This window comes from Protopterus annectens, chromosome 15.part0, assembly GCF_019279795.1.
Source record: "Protopterus annectens isolate FY-2018-M chromosome 15.part0, PAN1.0, whole genome shotgun sequence".
Taxonomy (NCBI): domain Eukaryota; kingdom Metazoa; phylum Chordata; order Ceratodontiformes; family Protopteridae; genus Protopterus; species Protopterus annectens.
Window position 1 is genome coordinate 119985847 of NC_056749.1, and position 21872 is coordinate 120007718.

The following is a 21872-nucleotide window of genomic DNA, read 5'->3' on the forward strand; positions in this document are numbered from 1 at the left end:
ATGTAACCCAATTCAAATGCACCTTCACATCAATTCTAAAGAAATGTTAGCTGTACAGAATGCTCTGACAGCCTTCAAGGACCACATTCTTCCAGGACAATTAATGGTAAAGACGGACTACACCAATGTTATGTGGTACACTAACAAGCAGGGGTATAGATATTTTTACCCCTCTGCAGACTAGCCATGGCATTATGGAACACAGCCTTGAGCTACCTAGTGCATCTACAAGCTCCATTCCTGCCAGGAAAACTAAAGATACTGGCAGACGGACTAAGCGGTAACCTCATGGACCCACACGAGTGGAAACTGGAACCAAGGATTTTCAACATGTTGACAAGCAAATGGGGGAGCCCAGATATAGACCTGCTTGCCTCCCCGCAGAACTATCAATTGGAAAAAATGTGTGCAAGGACTCCCCACAGACCAGCTTGGAAAGTGGATGCTCTGTCCTTCAGCTGGAAAAACTTATCAGTTTATGCCTTTCCTCCTCTGCTCTCCAAAGTACTACTAAAGATCAACCGAGACAAAGGATGATTTTGATTGCACCAGACTGGCCAAGCCAACACTGGTACCCCCTCCTGCACAGTGTGTCACTGTCGGCCCCATGGCACCTGCCTCAGACTCCTACCCTGCTGCCTCAACAGGAGAACCAGATTCTGCACCCTCAGCTTCAAACACTGAACCTAGCAGCCTGGTTAATTAGCTAAGCTATCCTTTACCATCCCTGGTTAATTAGCTAAGCTATCCTTTACCATCCCTTAGTAAACCAGTGATGGATGTCATTTTAGAGGCAAAGAGGCCTAGTACTAGAAAATCTTTTGCTGAAAAATGGAAACGATTCTGTGCCTGGAATCCGTCTCAAGGGATGAGCACAGCAGTGCCCAATTTACCTCAGATTTTATAGTACTTAACTGAGATGCTTCACAAGGGCCTCTCCCTTTCCTCAATAAAAATTCACGCTTCAGCCATTTCAGCTCATTATAACACAGAACCTCCCCTCTTCACTCATCCACTGCTCAAGCAGTTCTTCAGAGGGGCCCAAAAATTTAAGACCACCCAGGAGAGCTCCAACTCCAGCCTGGGACCTTCACTTTGTATTGGAGAAACTCACCCTTCCTAATTTCTAGCCAGCTGCTACTGCAGAGTTAAAATTCCTTTCTTGGAAAACTGCTTTCCTTTTAGCCATCACTTCAGCAAGGAGGGTATCTGATTACAGGTCCTTATAGCAGTGGAGCCTTTCTTCATCTTTCATGCGGACAGGGTGTCCCTCAGGACCAGTCCCTTTTTCATGCCAAAGGTGGTATCCAGTGTGGCCTTAAATCAGTCCATTCATTTGCCAACCTTTTCCCTAATCCACCGAACAAAGGGGAATGGATACTGCATTCCTTAGATGTGCACAGACAACTTAGATTCTACTTGGACAGGACTAAACCTCAAAGGAAATCTGAGCAACTGCTGGTTGCATTTGCTGCAGAGACAGAGGGGAAGGCTATTTCAAAGCAAACCATCTTCCAAATGGATAGGCCATTGCATTCATTTCTGCTATAAGCACCATGGAAAACCTATCCTACAGGGGATCAGACCCCACTCAACCAGGGCTGCATCTACCTCTACAGCCTTTCTCAGAGGGGTACCTACCAGGGACATCCTAGAAGTTGCTGTTGCCTGGAGTTCTGTACATACTTTCACCAAGCATTACCATTTGTCAATTTTCTCTAATTCCAGAGCTGGCTTTGCCACTGCAATTTTGCAGGGCCTTCTAGCTGGTTCTAATGCTGTCTAAATTCCTCCTCCCATCCTTAGCTTTGGGAATCTACCCAGGTGTGATGACTGCAACAGTGAAACACGAAGAACATAGTACAGTTGTGTACACTTACCATAAATGTCGATGTTCCAGTGTATTCACTGTTGCAGTCCTGGTTAACCTCCCTCCAGCCCCCTGACTTCTTTTGGCTGTACCTCTTCTCTCCTTTTCAATGCTTAAAAGCTTTTTGGTGTATTTGCTTTTTTGTTGGAGGTATAACCTTGTATATTTATAGATTTAATTGCTTCTCATTAGGGGGGCACCTGACATCTGGGGCAAGAAAAACTGATGCAATGACATCGGCTGCATGTTTTACACCCCTGATGACCTGACGTCACGGAAGAAGAGACGGCAACTGACGTAGGACCCAAGACTTTGTTAATCAAGCCGACTGAGGGCTACTGCAAGCAGATAACCCAAATGTAATGACTGCAACAGTGAATACACTTGAACATCTACATTTACGGTAAGTGTACACAACTGTACTTTCATTTTGTAGCGCATGTAGTTCGCAGCCAGGGATATTATCAGGTCCCATGGATGCTGTATTCTTGGCTTTGGAAAATGCAGCTTTTAGTTGTGCCACAGAAATGATGGGTACTAAGCTTTCATCTGGTATTGTGATAATGCCCTGAGAGGAGATGGGTAAAGTTGGCACTGAATCTGTCAGCCAGTATGTTGGCTATATCTGTTGGGTCAGTATAGGAGGTTCCATTGTGCAATAACTCAGAGCAAATCTGGGTATTGCCTTTGAGGTTTTTGATATAGTTATAGAAGGCTTTGTGTTTGTTTTTAGTGTCTGCTGCAATTCTGCCTTTGCAGCTGGCTTTAGAGGATTTGGTAAGGGATCACGGCTTTTTGTTGAGACTGATAAGGGAGTTTTTCCAGTCTCTTGACGTCAATTTTTTCTGTAGCAGTTTCTTTCTTTTGTTGTAGAGTTTGATGACTGGGGACCACCAGATTGGCTTTTTTTTTTTTTTTTTTTTTTGGAGGAGAGCGTCTTGGTTCTATTTGGTACGGCAAGGTCCATGCATTTGTGTACATGCTCGTACAGTGCATTTTTGTATGATTTTGCACTCGTGGCTATTTTCCATTAGCATGGGTGCCGAGAAGTTAGCCACCTCTGCTTTTAGAAGCCCAAAGTCTGCTTTAGAGAAGTTTTTCAGGGTAGTCACCTTAGCGGGGGGTGTTCGTGAGATGGAGATTTCCATGGTGATCAGTTTGTGGTCAGATTTAACCAGGGAGGAACTGACTATATAGGTGTGGAGCAGTGGTCTCCCATGTTGGTGATAATCAGGTCGAGGATTTTGCTTCTTCTAGTGGGGGTCAGAATGAGCTGGTCCAGGGCATTGGAATTGATAAATTCCAGAAAGCGTTTGGTCTGTACATTGGTACTTATATAATTTTCCCAGTTGATGGAAGGGTAGTTGAAGTCACCCAGTATGAGAGTATTGGGTTGGACCTTGATAGATACCAAGGTGCTTAAGGAAGGTGTGTGGGTGTAGGAACATGTTTGGGGTTCTGTAGCAGGCTGTGACTTGTATCGTTATCTTACCAAGTGTTAGTTGTACCTGAAGTATCTCTGCATTATGCTGGGCTACCAGGCTAGAGGTGTGCTTATCCTTTTAAGAATGTGGAGACCTCACTGCCTTTGGTGATTCCGGCCGCATTCTTGGACCAAAAGGTATGGAATGAGTTGTAGCCTGGGAGGGTAGGGGTGCTTTCTGCCTCTTTAAACCAGGTCTCTGTTGCAGCACAGATGTAGCCATTCTCAATTTTGAGGAGTGCTTCGAGTGAATGCATCTTGAGATTTAGACTTCTAGCATTGAGCAGCATGATCCTCAGATTGCATTTGTTTGCAGCTGTTAAGGTGGAATTTAGGTCTTTGGAACACTGCCTAAAAAAGGCACTATAGGGGTGGCAAGAGCCTTAGTCAGTACCCAGAATCCCAGGGGTGACAGATGCAGGCCATCTCTAGCAGAGCATCAAGGTCTGTTGATCATGTGTCCCAGGCAGACTGATACTTTATCCCTTTAGAATGACACCAGAAACTTAGCCAATTGTTGAAGTCAATAATTTTCTGCTCGTAGTGTGGTATCATTCTGGGTGATGGTAAAATACTGCTCAGGGCTAGGGTCATACATGTCTGGGCTACATAATCAGAGTTCCATCACGTCTCTTCATGTAGTCCAGGGAGGTACATCTCAGGTCATTCACACCCACATGGACAGTGAGTCATATCTGTACTTGTTGTGGAGTGATCTGAGTGCATGTGTTATGCGGCAGATCCTGACACCTGATAGACAACTGACTGTCCCCTTCTCCTTGCTCAGCCTAGTGAGTGGGACATCAATGTGTCTCACAATAGAATCTTCTATGATTAGTACGTTGGGCAAAGGGCTTCGGTTGAGGGGCACACTGTGGTGATGAGTTGTGCTCTGGGGTTGGTGGTGTGTTGTGGTGGCCGAGTTTGTTTCTGACTCGGAGGTCTATGTTTGGGTAGATTTTTGAGAGCCTCCGCGAAGGTGGGTGGATGGTTGGTTTATGTTTCTGTGTGTGGGTTGTGATAGTTGGTGTTTTGGAGGAATGTGTATTCTATGTAGTGAGTTGCAGGTGTTGACCTTCGCCTCTTGACCGACTAGTCCAGTCTTGGTTGGAGCATGCACTGCTTCCATTTTGGTGATAGAAGTGCATCTTTCACAGGTATGAGTGTTGGGAGGTAAGAGGAGAGGGTTGTCTCTGTACATTGGACAGTTGCCACACTGTCTTAGAATGCCCAAGTGCACCAGGTTAGCAGGAGAAAGCACAGGGAATTGCCATACAGTCCTACCAGGAGGGGTGGTCATGACTAAGTACTGGTGCTGTTACTGCGTAGGAACAACTAGTGCTTATAGCACCTAAGTGTGCTACAATAAAGGCTACAAAAGCCTGTTAAAGTGCTAGCCAGTTGCGCTAATTGAAGTGCAAGAAGTAGAAGAACAAGCTCATTCTAAGGGGAAAATTTAAAGAGCAAACTTTCTGTCACCAGTAATAGTTTACCTCAGCTGAGCACTGCTGCACGGCGCGCATACACAGACTTTTAATCCAGAAAGTTGAAAGGGATGGAAAAAATGCCCAAACGGCCAATAAACTACAATTTCTGGACCAGAAACCACTCCTCTTGTAGTAGATAGGCTACCTAGTGCTTACCACTCCCACTGATGAGCTAGATGGCTTCCTTCCAACACAGAAAGGTCTGGGGCGCTCCGAAACTTTCAAAACAGTCCTGGAAACAGCAAATCTGTATCTGAAGTAGATTAGCTACAGGAACGGCAGGAAACAAGCTTAGAACTCTTCTTTTTTTTTTTTTTTTTTTGTTTTGTTTTGTGCAGAAAAAGGCAGTTAAAACAGTAGCAGAAACACTTCAAATGCAGTACAAGCTAGCACACTTGAGTGTGTAGCAATATTAAAGCAAATACAGTTTAAATAAATGCAGATTAAAAAGGGTAAACACAAGACCGAGAGCAGTAAATTATGAAAAAAAATCAAAATGGAGGCTATTCCTGGCAAAGCAGTGTGGTCCGTTGACCATCTTCTTCCATGCTGACAAATATTGCACCCCCTTAGAATGACGCCAGAATCTAAGCTAGTTTTTAAAGTCCATAATTTTTTGTTCATATTATGACATCATCCGTGGAGAAGGTAAAATGCTGCTCAGTGTTAGGCTCATACCAGCCTAAGACACATATTCCAAGAGCTCCATGATGTCTCTCCTCATATAGTCTAGGGAGGTATGTCTCGGGTCACTTACTCTTACATCTTTAGTTCAAAATCTTCTTTTATTTTGATGTTGATTTTCTTGCAGCTGATACTGTTAGCAAAGGGTTATAGCTAATGCTAAAAGTAAAGGTGATAATGGACAGCCTTGATTTGTGCCTTTTTTGTAATTTTAAAGGAATTGGAAAGAAAATCCATTAACATAAGGACGAGTTGTTGTACAACTTGGAAATTAATGCAGTTTGCTCAGGGGAGAAATTATACACTGTGTCTTAAACAGGTACGACCAATTTAACGGACTCAAAAACCCTATGTAAATGGAGACTAATGATTAGAAATTATTTTTATTTGCATAGTCTGTTAATGCATGCATTCTTATATTAACCTGTTTTTGTCTATTTAAAATAAACCCAGTTTGAACATTGCGAAAGTAGATTAATTCTATTAGCTAAAATGGACATGAACATTGTATAGTCTACATTTAAAAGTGAAATGGGTCTGTATGATGAGCACTTTGTAGGATCCTTACCTTGTTTTAAAATAGGAACTATAAGGGAATATTTCCATGATGGGGGGTTCTTAAGCAGTTATTTTTATTTTTCTGTAAACCTGGTCTAATATTTTAACTGTATCATCTGGTAGAATTTTGTATAGCTCTGGTACAAGTCCATCTAAGCCCGGTGCCTTATTTTTTTAACTTTTTTAATTTGATCTTAGTTCTGTTAGTGAATGGTCTAACAATTTATTTGTTCACTTGTTATTTTTATTGTTTATATTTTCCCGTAGAAAAGTTTCAACTATATCCTCATTATCCAAGTTATTTGCATTATTATTTATATTTTCATAAAATATTTTAAACCCCTGAAGAATACCTTTTAATATCTGTTCTTTCTTTTTTATTATTTATATGATAGAAGAACAAGCTCATTCTAAGGGGAAAATTTAAAGAGCAAACTTTCTGTCACCAGTAATAGTTTACCTCAGCTGAGCACTGCTGCACGGCGCACATACACAGACTTTTAATCCAGAAAGTTGAAAGGGATGGAAAAAATGCCCAAACGGCCAATAAACTACAATTTCTGGACCAGAAACCACTCCTCTTGTAGTAGATAGGCTACCTAGTGCTTACCACTCCCACTGATGAGCTAGATGGCTTCCTTCCAACACAGAAAGGTCTGGGGCGCTCCGAAACTTTCAAAACAGTCCTGGAAACAGCAAATCTGTATCTGAAGTAGATTAGCTACAGGAACGGCAGGAAACAAGCTTAGAACGCTTCTTTTTTTTTTTTTTTTGTTTTGTTTTGTGCAGAAAAGGCAGTTAAAACAGTAGCAGAAACACTTCAAATGCAGTACAAGCTAGCACACTTGAGTGTGTAGCAATATTAAAGCAAATACAGTTTAAATAAATGCAGATTAAAAGGGTAAACACAAGACCGAGAGCAGTAAATTATGAAAAAAAATCAAAATGGAGGCTATTCCTGGCAAAGCAGTGTGGTCCGTTGACCATCTTCTTCCATGCTGACAAATATTGCACCCCCTTAGAATGACGCCAGAATCTAAGCTAGTTTTTAAAGTCCATAATTTTTTGTTCATATTATGACATCATCCGTGGAGAAGGTAAAATGCTGCTCAATGTTAGGCTCATACCAGCCTAAGACACATATTCCAAGAGCTCCATGATGTCTCTCCTCATATAGTCTAGGGAGGTATGTCTCGGGTCACTTACTCTTACATCTTTAGTTCAAAATCTTCTTTTATTTTGATGTTAATTTTCTTGCAGCTGATACTGTTAGCAAAGGGTTATAGCTAATGCTAAAAGTAAAGGTGATAATGGACAGCCTTGATTTGTGCCTTTTTTGTAATTTTAAAGGAATTGGAAAGAAAATCCATTAACATAAGGACGAGTTGTTGTACAACTTGGAAATTAATGCAGTTTGCTCAGGAGAAATTATACACTGTGTCTTAAACAGGTACGACCAATTTAACGGACTCAAAACCCTATGTAAATGGAGACTAATGATTAGAAATTATTTTTATTTGCATAGTCTGTTAATGCATGCATTCTTATATTAACCTGTTTTTGTCTATTTAAAATAAACCCAGTTTGAACATTGCGAAAGTAGATTAATTCTATTAGCTAAAATGGACATGAACATTGTATAGTCTACATTTAAAAGTGAAATGGGTCTGTATGATGAGCACTTTGTAGGATCCTTACCTTGTTTTAAAATAGGAACTATAAGGGAATATTTCCATGATGGGGGGTTCTTAAGCAGTTATTTTATTTTCTGTAAACCTGGTCTAATATTTTAACTGTATCATCTGGTAGAATTTTGTATAGCTCTGGTACAAGTCCATCTAAGCCCGGTGCCTTATTTTTTTAACTTTTTTAATTTGATCTTAGTTCTGTTAGTGAATGGTCTAACAATTTATTTGTTCACTTGTTATTTTTATTGTTTATATTTTCCCGTAGAAAAGTTTCAACTATATCCTCATTATCCAAGTTATTTGCATTATTATTTATATTTTCATAAAATATTTTAAACCCCTGAAGAATACCTTTTAATATCTGTTCTTTCTTTTTTATTATTTATATGATAGAAGAACAAGCTCATTCTAAGGGGAAAATTTAAAGAGCAAACTTTCTGTCACCGGTAATAGTTTACCTCAGCTGAGCTGATATGATATGATTCAGTTTAATAATTTTCTTTGATCTAAGAGCAGGTTTATGCAAGCTGAGTTTACTCAGTATGCTTGAAGTTTGTTTTTCCTGGTAGAATTTCCACATATGTTGTATTTTAAGTTTTAAGTTCAGGGTGACTGTCTTTTGGTTTTAGATTTAATTTGAGTGCATCTGTTTTGGCACGTAGTGTATTCAGTTCTTTGTCCTATTCTCTTGTTTTACTAATATTCTAGCTTGTAACTCTTCCACTTAAGTAAACCTTTAGTGAATCCCACAGGACGTTGTTTGATACTTCACCATTCATGTTTATTTCTAGGAAATCTTTGATGTCTTTAACATACCAATCCTTGAATCCTTTTATTTTAATGTAAACTGGTAATCTCCTGTGATGTATTACATTGTCAGTTTTTAAAATAATGTTAAATATTATAGCATTATGGTCTGCTAATGGACATGAAACTATTGCAACTTCTTGGATATGTGATAACAGATTGTTTGAGACAACATGTTTGTGTTTTGTATCTGTATGAATAATGGGTAAATTGAAGTTAGTTTTCCTTAGGTCATGTTGTTGTGTCTTTCGGCTTTTCCCGGTTAGGGGTTGCCACAGCGGAACTCCGGTCCGCTAATGATTGGCAGTTGATTTTCACATAACGAGTTGCCAGCCCTGGCCTTTAACCTTCAGCGAACGCCCATTCACGCATGTCTCCATGCAGAAGACGCTCTAGCTGAGAGTCGAACTGGACAGCGTCTTACTGTGAGGCAACAATGCTACCGTAGCACCACCACCGCGGATGCCGTCTCCCTGTTCTGAGACTGATCTGCAAATATACAGAGCTGAGTATATATTTTTTGGTTTTAGAGTTTGTACTGTTAGTTGTTGCTTAGATCTCTGTTGAAACTGTTTTGTCCCACCCACCTTCCCTGTTTTTGGTTTGTAGTTTAAATTTGGTGGCTTTTGCAGTTGCCCGCCCCACTGTAGATCTGATCTGGGACACTCCCCCAGTCTAATCTCTTTACCACATTCTACCTAATAAACTCTTTCTGCACTTGCTTTTAGTCCTTTTTAATTTAATTGCATTTTTAAACTGCGTTTGGTCTCATATTGCTACATACTCGTGTGCTAGCTTGCACTGCATGTGAATTGTTTTTACAACTTTTCTGTAAAAAAAAAATGTAAGCCAGTTTCCTACCTTTCATGTAACTAGTGTTCCAGATAGAGATTTGCTGTATCCAGGACTGTATGTAAGCTTCTGGACTGTATGTAAGCTTCTGAGCCCCCCAAGCATTTCTGTGTTGGAGGAAGCCTTCTAGCTTATCAGTGGGAGTGGTAAGCACTAGGTAACCTGTCTAGTGTCTACCACATAAGGAGTGGTTCTCGCCCAGAAATTGTAGTTATTGGCCATTTGGGCAATCTCTTCCATCTCTCTCAACTTCCTGATTTGAAAGCCTGCATTTGCACTTGTTTCTGTCATGTAACTCGTCTAGTGCAGATACAGATTCTTAGTTGTAGCACTTAAATTTGCTTATTCATGCTCAGCACTTGTAAGCACTAAGCTACTAATTACTATAGCACTCAGTCTTCCTCATTACCTAGAGGAAAACAGTTTTTGTACTTACTTTTCTCACTTGCTTAGAGAAAAACAGCTCTTGTACTTACTTTCCTCACTTATCTAGAGGAAAATAGATTTTTATTCAGGCATGTCCAAGGGTCAGCTCCCAGTGTTCTCTCCTGTCTATCTGATGAATCTGGGCATCTTGAGGCAATGTAGAAATTGCCTCATGTACACAGACAACCCTCTCCTCCTACCACCCAACACTACAACCTGTGAGAGATGAGGCAAAGCTCTCTCCAACCAAGACTGAACTTGGCAGTCATGAGGAGAAGGTAAACATTTGCACCATACCACACTCCTCACATAGTCTCACTAAATCTACACCCTCAAAATCCACACATAGTAACACAAAAACATTCGCGGAGGCTCTCCGTAATAATCAGTCTAAGCAACAGAGACCTCCAAAGCAGAAACGCAAGCAACCTCCATCCCCCAACACAACCCAAATGACACATAGCCCACAGACTGTGTGCCACTCAACCACAGCCAATAAGGCAAAACAACGTACCCAACGCACTAGTTATAGGTGACTCTATAGTCAGGCACACTGATGTCCCACTCACCAGGCTAAACAAGGAAAAGGTTACTTTCAGCTGCCTGTCGGGTGCCAGGATCCTCCACATAACCCACGCATTCGAGTCACTCCACAACAAGAACAAATATGACAATGTCATTGTCCATGTTTGTGTGAATGACCTGAGACGTACCTCCCTGGACTACATGAAAAGAGACTTGGAAGAGCTCTCAGATCTTGTAGCCCAGGCAGGTATGACCCTAGCCCGGAGTAGCATTCTGCCATCGCCTCGAATGATACCACAGTACAAAGACAAAATGATTGACTTCAAAAATTGGCTAAGCTTCTGGTGTCATTCTAAGGGGATCCAGTATCTGTCTGCTTGGGATGACATGGTCGACAGATCACGATGCTTTGCCACAGATGGCCTGCACCTGTCACCCCTGGAACTCTGGATACTGGCTAAGGCTCTTGCTGCCCCTATAGTGCCTTTTTTAGGCAAGGTTCAGGTAACAGATTCACCACCATAACAGGAACTGGCAAGCAAACACTGAGGGTAATGCTACTCAATGCTGGAAGTCAAAATCTCAAAATGCACTCGAGGCTTCAGAGAGCACCCCTGCACTACCAGGCTATAACTCATACCACACTTTTCGGCCATGTAACCTGGACCTAAACACCAAAGGCGGAGGTGTGTCCATATTCATTAAGGATATCCACACCTCCAGTCTAGTTGCTCAGCATAATGCATCTGAAGTTATCCAAGTGCAACTAACTCTGGACAAAACTGCAATCCAAATTGTAGCTTGCTACAGATCCCCCGCCATGCCCCACGATTCCCACTCCTCATTTCTTGATGTACTGGAAAATATTAGGGTTCAACCACACACCCTAATAATGGGCGACTTCAACTACCCCACCATTAACTGGGAAAACTACTTGTGTACCAACTGCTTAGCTCAACGCTTTCTGGAATTCATAAACTCCAGTGCCCTGGATCAACTTATCCACATCCCCACCAGGGGCAACAATATCCTAGACCTAGTCATTACCAACATGAGTGACCGGTGTTCCACACCTGAAGTCAACTCCTCGTTGGTCCGATCTGATCATAAGCTAATCACCCTTGATATCCACATCCTGCCCCCACCCCCATTAAGGAAACCACGGCAAAAAGTTCTCCAAAGCCAACTTCATGCTTCTTAAGACAGAAGTGCTTGACTTCATAACACCCATGCAGATGGACAATACAGTTATAACTGCTGAATCCTGCACAAATGCACTCTATAAGCAGTTACACGAGTGCATGGATCGTGCTATCCCAAACAGAACCAAGACACTATCCTCCAAAAAAAGGAAGCCAATCTGGTGGTCCCCTGCCAAACTGTACAACAGAAGGAAGAATCTTGCAAAAGAGAGTAAAATCCCTTGAGTGGAGGAGCTCCCTGGTCAGCCTCAGTAAGACGCTGAGATCCCTTCTAAGATCCTCCAAAGCTAGCTACGAAAACAAAATCGCCACTAATTCTAAGGACAACCACAAAGCATTCTATAGCTTTGTCAAGAATCTCAATGGCAACACCCAGATCTGCTCTGAGTTACAGCACAAAGGCATGAAAATTGCAGAACTCAACTGATATTGCCAACATCCTGGCAGATAGGTTCAGTGCTAACTTTACCTACCCCCCCCCCCTCACCCCCTAAAGGGCCCATATCTATACAGGAAGAATGCAGAGTCCCTGTAATCACAACTATGCAGGTAAAAGCTGCACACTCTAAAGCCAAAAATACAGCATCCATGGGACCGGCCAACATCCCAGGCTGCGTTTTACACAAACTGGCTCCCCACTTAAGCACCATGTTCAATAATAGCCTTGCATCAGGCTTTGTGCCCACTGAATGGCGAACAGCAACAGTTATCCCACTCCACAAAGGGGGAGCCACCACTGATCACGGGAACTATCGACCTATTTGCCTGACGAGCCTGGTCTGTAAGGCCATGGAACGTGTCATCATGGAACTCATAAACAAAGACATTGGTAACCTCCAAACTCTGGATCCCACCCAGTTCAGGTTTGTGAAAGGCAGATCATGCCTCCTGAACCTGATCGACTTCTTTGAGGCAGTCACCAAAGCTGTAGATGAGGGTAAGGTGGTTCACACAGCTTATCTTAACCTCGCCAAGGCTTTCAACACCATCCCCCATTCTGGAATTATAGCTAAACTCACTAAACTAGGTATAAATCCCTACGTCACAAGATGGATTGCCAACTGGCTCACTGACAGAACCCACAGTATAAAAGTTGCAGACTCCAAATCTGACCTCAAAGCAGTGACAAGTGGAGTACCACAGGGTTCCGTCCTGGGACCTCTCCTGTTTAGTATCTACTTCTCTGAAGTACAGGCTAAAACAGAAGGCCTCTGGCTAACAAAGTTCGCAGATGACTGCAAACTAGGAGCCGTAGTAAAGTCCCCAAATGATGTGGACATCCTACAGAAGGGCCTCGCTGAGACAGATGCCTGGTGTCAGAGCCATGGCCTCAAGCTCAATGCCAAAAAGTCCAGTGTCATCCCCTTTGGTAAAAACTCTGTACCCATGAACTACCACATAGGCAACAATCTACTTAACACCGAATGTGTGATAAGAGACCTTGGGACCCAGGTGGACAGTAGTCTCTCCTTTGATAGTCATATCGCCACAGTAGTCAGGAAGTCCTATGTGGCACACCTAATCATTAAAGGGTTCTCATCCAGGAAAAAAGAGGTCATGGTTTCCCTCTACTCAACACTCAGACCCATTATAGAGTACAATGCCCCTTTTGGAATGTACCTCACAAGACATCTGCAGCAGCTGGAAAGGCCACAGAAGTACCTCACAAAGAGGATTACTGGCCTCAAACAAATGCCCTACACTGACCGCCTCAAAAAAACTCCAGCTTCTGCCTAACATAGAAAGCTATGTCAAACCCAGAGCATGTTGGACATGCTACACCTAAAGAAATCCCAATCCCTCCGAGCTACACACTCTAGGGACCTAAACCTTGTCACCACAATAAACAGGACATGCTGGAGGGATAGATTCCTGTCCCAGAGACTTCCTGTCCCAGAGACTTCCCATACTCTGGAACAGGCTACCGTCTATGTCAAGCAAAGTTCTTCATTAGCACTCTTCAAGAAAAATCTTGAGTGGATGGGAAATTGGAAATAGACCCCAGGGATCACTTCTGTGTCTCTGCGTGACAGTGGCACAGGAAAATAACTTTCTTGGGTGGTGTAAGCCAGAGAACCTTGTTGGCTAGGTTTACGTAGGCTCTTGGGCCGATAGCCTAGTACCTACCTATGAGCCTAAGTTTTGAAAATTGTAGAAAAAGATGAACTAGAGGTGGGATCCTTAGAAAAAGGAAAGGAACAAATTTTGAAGGAACAAAATCTGCAGCTTAATTCTCAGGAGTAAGAATGAAGTTTAAGGGAAGGCAGGAATTGAGCAATTTGTGTTGGAGTGAATTAAAATTAAAAAAAAAAAAAAAAAAAAAAAAAAAAAGTAGACCTATACAGGTAGTGTAAACTGATTTCAGTGTTGTCTATTTTCGCCCGTTCAAATGTATGGGTTGTCATCTGATGGGATCCAACTTTGATGCAGACTTCAAAGCTTTATCAGATCCAGAGCTCTGACAGTTCCCCTACCCATAACTCTCTAGGCTTTATCTTACATGCTGAAGTCTTATTTGCTGCTTGAATTATACAGATGTGTGCAGAGGTCTCTCCTGTGGTAGGCTATATTTTTCTTGTTCTTGCAGCTTTTCTTCTACTGTGAGCTTTTTTCTCTGCTTTATTTCTTAGTGTTGGTAAAAATTATACAATTATAGAAATAGGATTTGAGTAGTTTAGTTAGTTTCAAATTTAAGGCCTTAGGCCTCGTTTTAAATGTACTTATCAGTATTTGTATTTTTAAAAAAAAAAAAAAAAGTTGTATAGTCTTAAATTTCTTCTAGTTGTTTGAGCTGTTTTTGTAGTTGACAGTTATCAGGACATAATGGAGTTGATTGGATTAAAACGTATGGACACTTCCACTACAGGATCCACCATGAAGTTTGTGCCAAATGTTTCATTGTCTTGGTGCCGCACACCTTGATATACAATGCCAGTCTGTTGCATCTTTTACTGCTAGGTCCCTCCAGACCAGAAGGGACAAACTTGTTTTAAAGGAACCCCTTCCAGCACAGACATGGGCTATCCCTTCACCTTCTTCCTCTTCTAAATGAGAAAAATCCAAGTTAAAGGGAATAGATAAAGATTGAGAGGGGGAAGGAAGGGAGCAAGTCCACTCTAAAACGTCCAAGAAAATGTCTCCAGAACTAGCCATTGGGTTCCCAGAAGGTTGGATCCAATATCTACTTGAGCCCAATCCTCTTCTCCATGCACCAGTTAATCACTGGGACAGTGGAGTTCCACATTCCAGCCACTGATTTTACAGGAAAGGAGATATTCTCAGCTACTTCTGGTAGCATCATTTACTCCATCAAGAAGCCTCCCAGAACTCTCTTAATAGGTTGAAGTTCTTGAGAACAAAGATATAGTTTGGGGTTACTTGTACCATCTCGTACAAAGGTAGAGCACTGGCCAACCCAACCCTTTCTTACAGGAATCTGTACTGATTTCATCCTTTGGATTTGATATTACTGGATCCAGCTGGAACTGGAGTACCTTTATCTAGGCTGGAGCTGCTTATGTCTTTACCAATTGTCTACCTCTCTCTCGCTTCTGCCTTGGGCTTGAGGTGAGACACATAGCCAAAACTTCAGGGCCGAATTTGGGGGGGGTTAATGCTGAGATTCTTGGAGCCATCTGTCACTCTTGAGACTTCTGCCTAGACAGCTTGGATCCGAGATTAGCTTTGAGGCTGGGGTTCATCGGGTTTGAGGTTTCCACTCTCGTCAGAATGGAGGGAGTCATCCGTTCTAGTGGTGGCTTCAGCCCATGGTATTTGCCAAACCCTTTCAAAAGCCTCAAAGACAATATAGCTTCAACCAGTTTGGTTCACTGCAAACCCCATCTGCAATCTGTTTCTTCACCTCTTCATCATGTTGGTCAGACAGCTGGTACGAAGGGTTTCTGCGGAAGTTTGCCTCGTAAGCTCCACATTTGATTCTGACCCTTCTACTGGTTCACCAGAAGGTGTTCCCAGAAAGTGGTTGTGCAAGCAGAAGCACTAGACTGTTCTGCAGAGTTTTTCATCGAAGATACCGACTTAGAGGAAGGGGAGGGTTCTGTTTGCTTCCTCTCTGAAGACATCACATTTGGTAATCTTGAATTAATAAAACTGAGAGGGGGTTGGTCGTCCCAAGACTCTTCACTGGATGAGTTAGTATTCTTGGAGGCTTTTGGTTCTGGCCAATATCATCCATGGAGGTACCTTCTGGTGACCCACTTTTGAATATTATGGCTCAGTGCTCATAGGAGGACCCTGATGTGGTGGAGACGATCGTATAGTATCTGTACTGACATACAGGAAGCACTGGTGTAAAGGTCCACCAGTAGATGCTATGGTGGAGGTAGCAACCACCAAGACAGAGCTATCTGAAGAAAGTTCCTCTGTTCATCCTCCTAATAGAGAACCTAGGGCAATGGACAGATTTTGGAAACAAGCCTGTGTGTCAGCAACTTTCACCCTTTCATCACTGAACTACTTGGCCAATTTCACAAGATTCCAGAGAGAGTGGTCTAAAGAGATAACCAAGTCGCTCTCTGGTGGGGAGGGGGGGGTGTTGCTTTTGGATTTTCAGAAAACAATGGACTCCTAGCTTTCCACCCTTCAGTCCTCCTCTAAGTGGCTATGCATCTGCTCTCTAACACAGCTGATGGGTACAGCTAGAGAGTAGGCACTGACATTACCATGTGTCGCCACACGTAGATGTGACTTTGCAGAAGGCTTTAAGCCCATCCTTTATTAATTCCCCTTATGATAGTTCCAACTTGTTTGGGCTGAAAGTCAAGGATGCACTCACCAGGAGCCAACAAGATAAGCCACACTCTGCAGTGGGAGTACACTTCTTCACTCCGCAAAGAACATTCTGCAAGAAGCAGATCAGGGAAGATTATGTGGTTTTACAAATCTAAGTACTTTCCATGACACTTAAGGTACAGAACTCCCCGTGGAAGAGGGGGGAAGGCATTTTTAACAGATGACACCCAAGAAGCAGAGATGGACCTCATAATCAAGGCTTTTACCATCCATTTTCCAAGAGCCTTTCAGCACTCTTGAAAGGTTGCCAGACTTCTTGACTCTGGAGGTAGTCAAGGGGAATCTTTGCACCCTCAAGCCTGGCACATGTTAAAATCAGATTCATAGGTGCTAAGAGTAATATCCAGAGGCTACTCCATTCCCTCTTCCCTCCTACCCCAGAAAAAGAAAGTCCCAAGTGTTCCTCCCATTCTGTACTTAGCAGCTATAGAAACTTCCAAGCTGCTAAAAAAGAGAGCAGTCCAACTGGTCCCCCATGACCAGTTAGAATCCGAAGTGTATTCAGGTTCTTTTTAGTACCAAAGACTGCAGACCTCGGACTCATCTTAGGTCTCAGTCACCTGAACCAGTTCGTAAGACAGTTTCTTATGATCACAGTTCAGTCCATCCTACTTCTTTTGAGGAAGGGTGATTGGATGTGCTCAATAGATTTCTGGGACACATACTTTTACATCAAAATAGCGAAGCAGTCCAGGAGATTTCTCTGTTTGAGTGGGAACCAGTCCCTTCCAACTCTGAGCACTACCTTTTAGTCTCACAACAGCCCACAGGGTGTTTACCAAGATGATGGCAGTAGTAGCTGCTCACCTGCACCTACTGGGGATCCAGGTCTTACCGTACCTTGACAGTTGGCTTCTTGCTGCCTCCACCGAGTATCCTATTCAAGCCCTGGGACAAAGTACTCCAGCTGCTTCTGAATTTAAGAATATCCATAAGCCTGCCAAAATGTCATCTGAATCCAACACTGTATAGAATTCAAAGGGTGCCACCTAAGACGCCAAACTTCAAATAGTCAACCTTCCCTATTCCAGGGTTCTCTCTCTTCAGCTTACAGCTCTTAAGTTCTACACCCAACACCACCAGCGAGGGTGATCTTTCAACTCTTAGTTCTCATAGCATCTGCAATTCTTACGATTTCCTTGGCCACATATTACATGAGTAGTGCAGTGGTCTGAATCCATTTACCCTCTGCATTCAAAAGTTCAAATTGCGCAAGTGTGCAAAAAACACTTTGCTTGATGAAATAACATCCCCATATGTGACTAAGGGCCATCTTTCTAGATGGATTCATAAATTGCAGTGTTAACCATGGACACATCCCTTCTTGGGTGGATGGGGGCATTTTGAAGGGAGAATGGTCCAAGGCACATGGTTGTCAATAGATGCCAGCCTTCACATCAGCATCTTGGAGGTGAGAACGGTCCTTCTAGCATTGTAGGTTTTTCAGAAACCTCCTCCTCAAGGGTGAGAGCGCCATACAGATGGACAACATGACTGTGGTATGGTACTTCAAACAAGGAGGAACCTAATCATATCCTGTATGTCGAGAGGCCATTAGGATCTAACAATAAGCAGCGTCTTCACAATGTTTTCTGATAGCAGCACACTTCCAGGGGTCCTTCAGTGTACAAGTAGACGAACTGAGCAGGATGCCTCACAAGTGGTCCCCCCGTCCTACAGTGACAAAAGCAATTTCCAATTACTGGTGCCAATCTTGCTGCAACCTCTTTGCCTCCTATCTCTGCAGCAAATGTATTTGGTATTTTGCCCTGATTTCTCCTCAGAGACGGTCAGCGAAGGATGCTTTAGTCTACATTTAGCCCACCTGGTATCCTGTATGCCTTTACCCCTAATGAACAAATTTAATTCAGAAAGCAAGACAGTGAGTACAAGGCCCAGGTTTATCCTCCTAGTCTGTTTTTGGCCCCAGTAGACATGGTTCCCCTACCTATGGCCTCTACTAGTACATCTCCATGGATGTTGGATCATTATACAAATCTATCACTCTCTTGTCCAGACTGCCTCCTCCGGACCAGAAATCCATGAAGTTAACTGCATGGTTCTTCCATTTTTAATCAGGGTCCCCCTCCCCATGTAGTTGTGAGCATTCTCTCCGCTTCACAAAACCCATAATCTTGGAACATTTCACAATAAATGGAGAAGTTTTTCGATTTGGGCTTACTCCAAAGGTCTTGATCCTTTTTCAACACTAGTTCCTTCCACATTTGAATTTTATTTGATCTCTTTGACTAATGCTTCAGTTTTGCCACCATCAAGGTACAGTTGACTACAGTTTCCGATTTTCATTTTGGATGTTGACATGCCAAAATCTTCTCTAAAAAATTTCAAACACCTTCCTCAAAGGTGCTTTTCTACTCGGACCTCACATTGGAGACCCAGCATCTCCATGGGGACATCACCATTATGCTACAAGCTCTTACTTTGGCTCCTCTTGAGCCCGTTGCAACTACAGATTTAAATTTCTTACATGAAAAACAGTCTGGTTAGTGGAACTAACATCAGCTAGACTAATCTCCTGAACTACAAGTTCTGTCCTCAAGGTCCCTTCTCTAGTGTTCCACAAAGATAATTTCCCTTGGATCTAAATTGTCCTTTTATTTCTAAGGTGGCATTTGAAACTATTTTAAATCAGCCAGTACATTTATTAGCCTTCTTTCCAAGGTACTCCAAGGAGAGTACTTACTACACATTGTAGATGATCCCTGACAACTGATCCTATATCCACAGGACAAAAGATTTCAGAAAGGATGATCAAGTGTTCTGTCCCCAACTTTGGTTTGGAAAAGGAAATGAAGTTTTGAAAGTTACCTTATTCCGATGGCTGTCCGATTCCATTTCCTTTGTATATAATAAGACTTTACCCATACCAGGTACATCAAAAGCACATTGAACCAGAGCAGTCTTTACTTATAGAGCCTTTAACAGGGGCTTATCCATTGATGACATTTGTGCCATGGCAGCCTGGGCAGTGGTACACACCTTTGTATCTCACTATAAGCTGGACACTTGATACAGATTGTGCTCTTCCTTTGGTTCCACCATAGTTAGGTTTGCACTTCCTTGATACCACCCAGTTTAACTGCTTGGGATTCTGTCCTATACTTTTAAACTAATGAAAATAGACAATATTGGATATGAAAGTCAAGTACTTGCCATAACATTACATCCATATTGTCTAATTTTCGTCTGCCTCAAACTGGTTCCCAAACCCCCTTACAAGTTATCACGTATGGCTTTGAGATGATTGAGTGTATATTACTCCTTGTCTGCAGTCGTATGGGACTTTACCCACTATTCATGAAAAATTTGGAATTATCTAATTTAAGACCTTCCCTCTTGGGAGGGATCCCCTTGAGTAGTAATTTCTCGTATATTACAAAATAGGAGGGGCAAACTTGATCCTAGGGAATTATGGGTAGGGTAGGAGTCAGAGCTCTGAATTCAGTAAAGTTTCAAAGTCTGTGCCAAAGTTGGATCTGACAACCCATTTGTTTGAAGCAGCCCAAAATCGGACAACATGGATTTAACATTATGGTAAGTATATAGACACATTTGGAGTGTGTGTTCAGTGGTGGAAGTTTGTGCCCATATTCCGAACATTTCTTTTGAGTTCACCTATTCCAACATGTCCTGATCTTGTTTTTTTTTTCTTTCTTCTCCTAAACTGGGCAGCTGTCTGACTAGAAGGTAATTGAAGACTGTATAACCCCTCTTGTTTAGTTTAATATGAATACTAATAAATATATTCAAAAGGAGACCTAAGGTCTTAACTTTAAAACTAACTGAACTACTCTAAAAGTCCTACTTCTATAATAGTAAAAATGTTGCCAACAGTAAGAAAAAATAGAGAGAGAAACTCATGGTAGAAAAAATATAACCTGACTGCAGCAGAGAGCTGTGTTTTATCAATGGAATGGCAAATGAGATCTGAGGTAGAACCTAGGGAACTATGGATCTGACAACCCATGTACCTGACTGGACGAAAATGGATAACACTGGCTCTTTTATTGTGACTTTTTTTATTTTTTTGAATGTGTGTGGGATTCTGTGTTGCAAGTTAAAATGTGATTGTGTAATTAAAAAAAAAAAAAACATTTGCATAATATATTGGCTGTATATTCTTGAAAGTTTCTAAAGCTTTTCTCCCCAGGTGACATCCAAGTTCAGCATTTCCGGACTTGTAAACAGTGCTGCTAAAATTAGTACAAATATGCCTTAGTTTCTCACATCTTTGTGCATTTCTTATGAACAAGCCGACACTCAGTAGACCTGCTTCACACTTCATGTTGAACCATAAAATTATGCTTCGCAACTATGTATTCATTGAAAAGTGTTGATTTTGTAGAGTTCCTCACATTTATTTACTTAATGATGGTTAAAAGAAGTTGTTGGGAGAAATATGTATACCTCTGCTGGACTAGAGGCTGTGTTGTGGCCTGTCTATAGATTATAAATATATACCTTTTGCCCTCACTGCCTGCTAACCATTTGACAATCTTTCAGTCAACGTACAAAATAGGGATCGTGTCTGTAACATTTTTAAATCATGATTTAAATAATGTTTTACTTGTTTACAAAGAACTACTGATTTTTTTTTTTTAAATGTACATACACTTTTTCATACAGTAGTATTTATTAATCAGTTATGAATTTAAGGATTATACAAACAAGTATTTCAGTCCATGATTGTTGTTTTTACTGTGCTGCGGTAGCGTTGTCGCCTCACAGTAAGACGCTGTCCGGTTCGATTCTCAGCTAGAGCGTCTTATGCGTGGAGACATGCATGAATGGGCATACCTTCGTTGAAGGTTGTGCGTCAGGGCTGGTAACTCGGCATGTAAAAATCAACTACCAAACATTAGCGGACCGGAGTTCTGCTGTGGCGGCCCCTAACCGGGAAAAGCCGAAAGACACAAATTGCTGCTTTTACTGTAAAACTAGAAATACTTCTACTAGAGCAGTCACTCACTCAAATAAAAACAGAATATCATTAAGGGGTCTGTACTTGTATATGACTTTTTTTTTTTAATACTTGAATTTGAAAAAAAATTGTTTCATATGTTCTATAACTGGAAGTATCCAAAGGAGATCACCCAATATAGACGTAAAAAATATCACATTTTCCATGTTAATGTTTGACAAATACAGAAGGGCAACAGTGGGGATGTATTTAATAAAAATGCTGCTATTGTGACTTTTTCAGTGGATTAAGGTTCACTCTGTTGTATTTGTACGTAGAAACAAGTGTTTGGTTTCTGACATTTTGAAATCGAAACTTGGATCAGTTCCAGTTTTTATATACGTAAAGAAATATGACATTAAAATGTTACATGTGTGTGAGTAGTAGCATAAATTATGGCTGAGCAAAATGTCTAAATTTGGATGATTTTTTCTCCAGTGCCATTATTTGTGAAGGACCCAACATCATACTGGGGAAATTATGGCAGAGTCATTCTT

At 41.8% G+C, this 21872-nt stretch overlaps 1 protein-coding gene across 5 annotated transcripts in view; it reads left to right on the plus strand.

The window, feature by feature from the left end:
- Window positions 1–21872, plus strand: part of PHKA1 (phosphorylase kinase regulatory subunit alpha 1) — a 3177076-nt gene that overhangs the window by 144336 nt on the left and 3010868 nt on the right. The window lies entirely within an intron of this gene.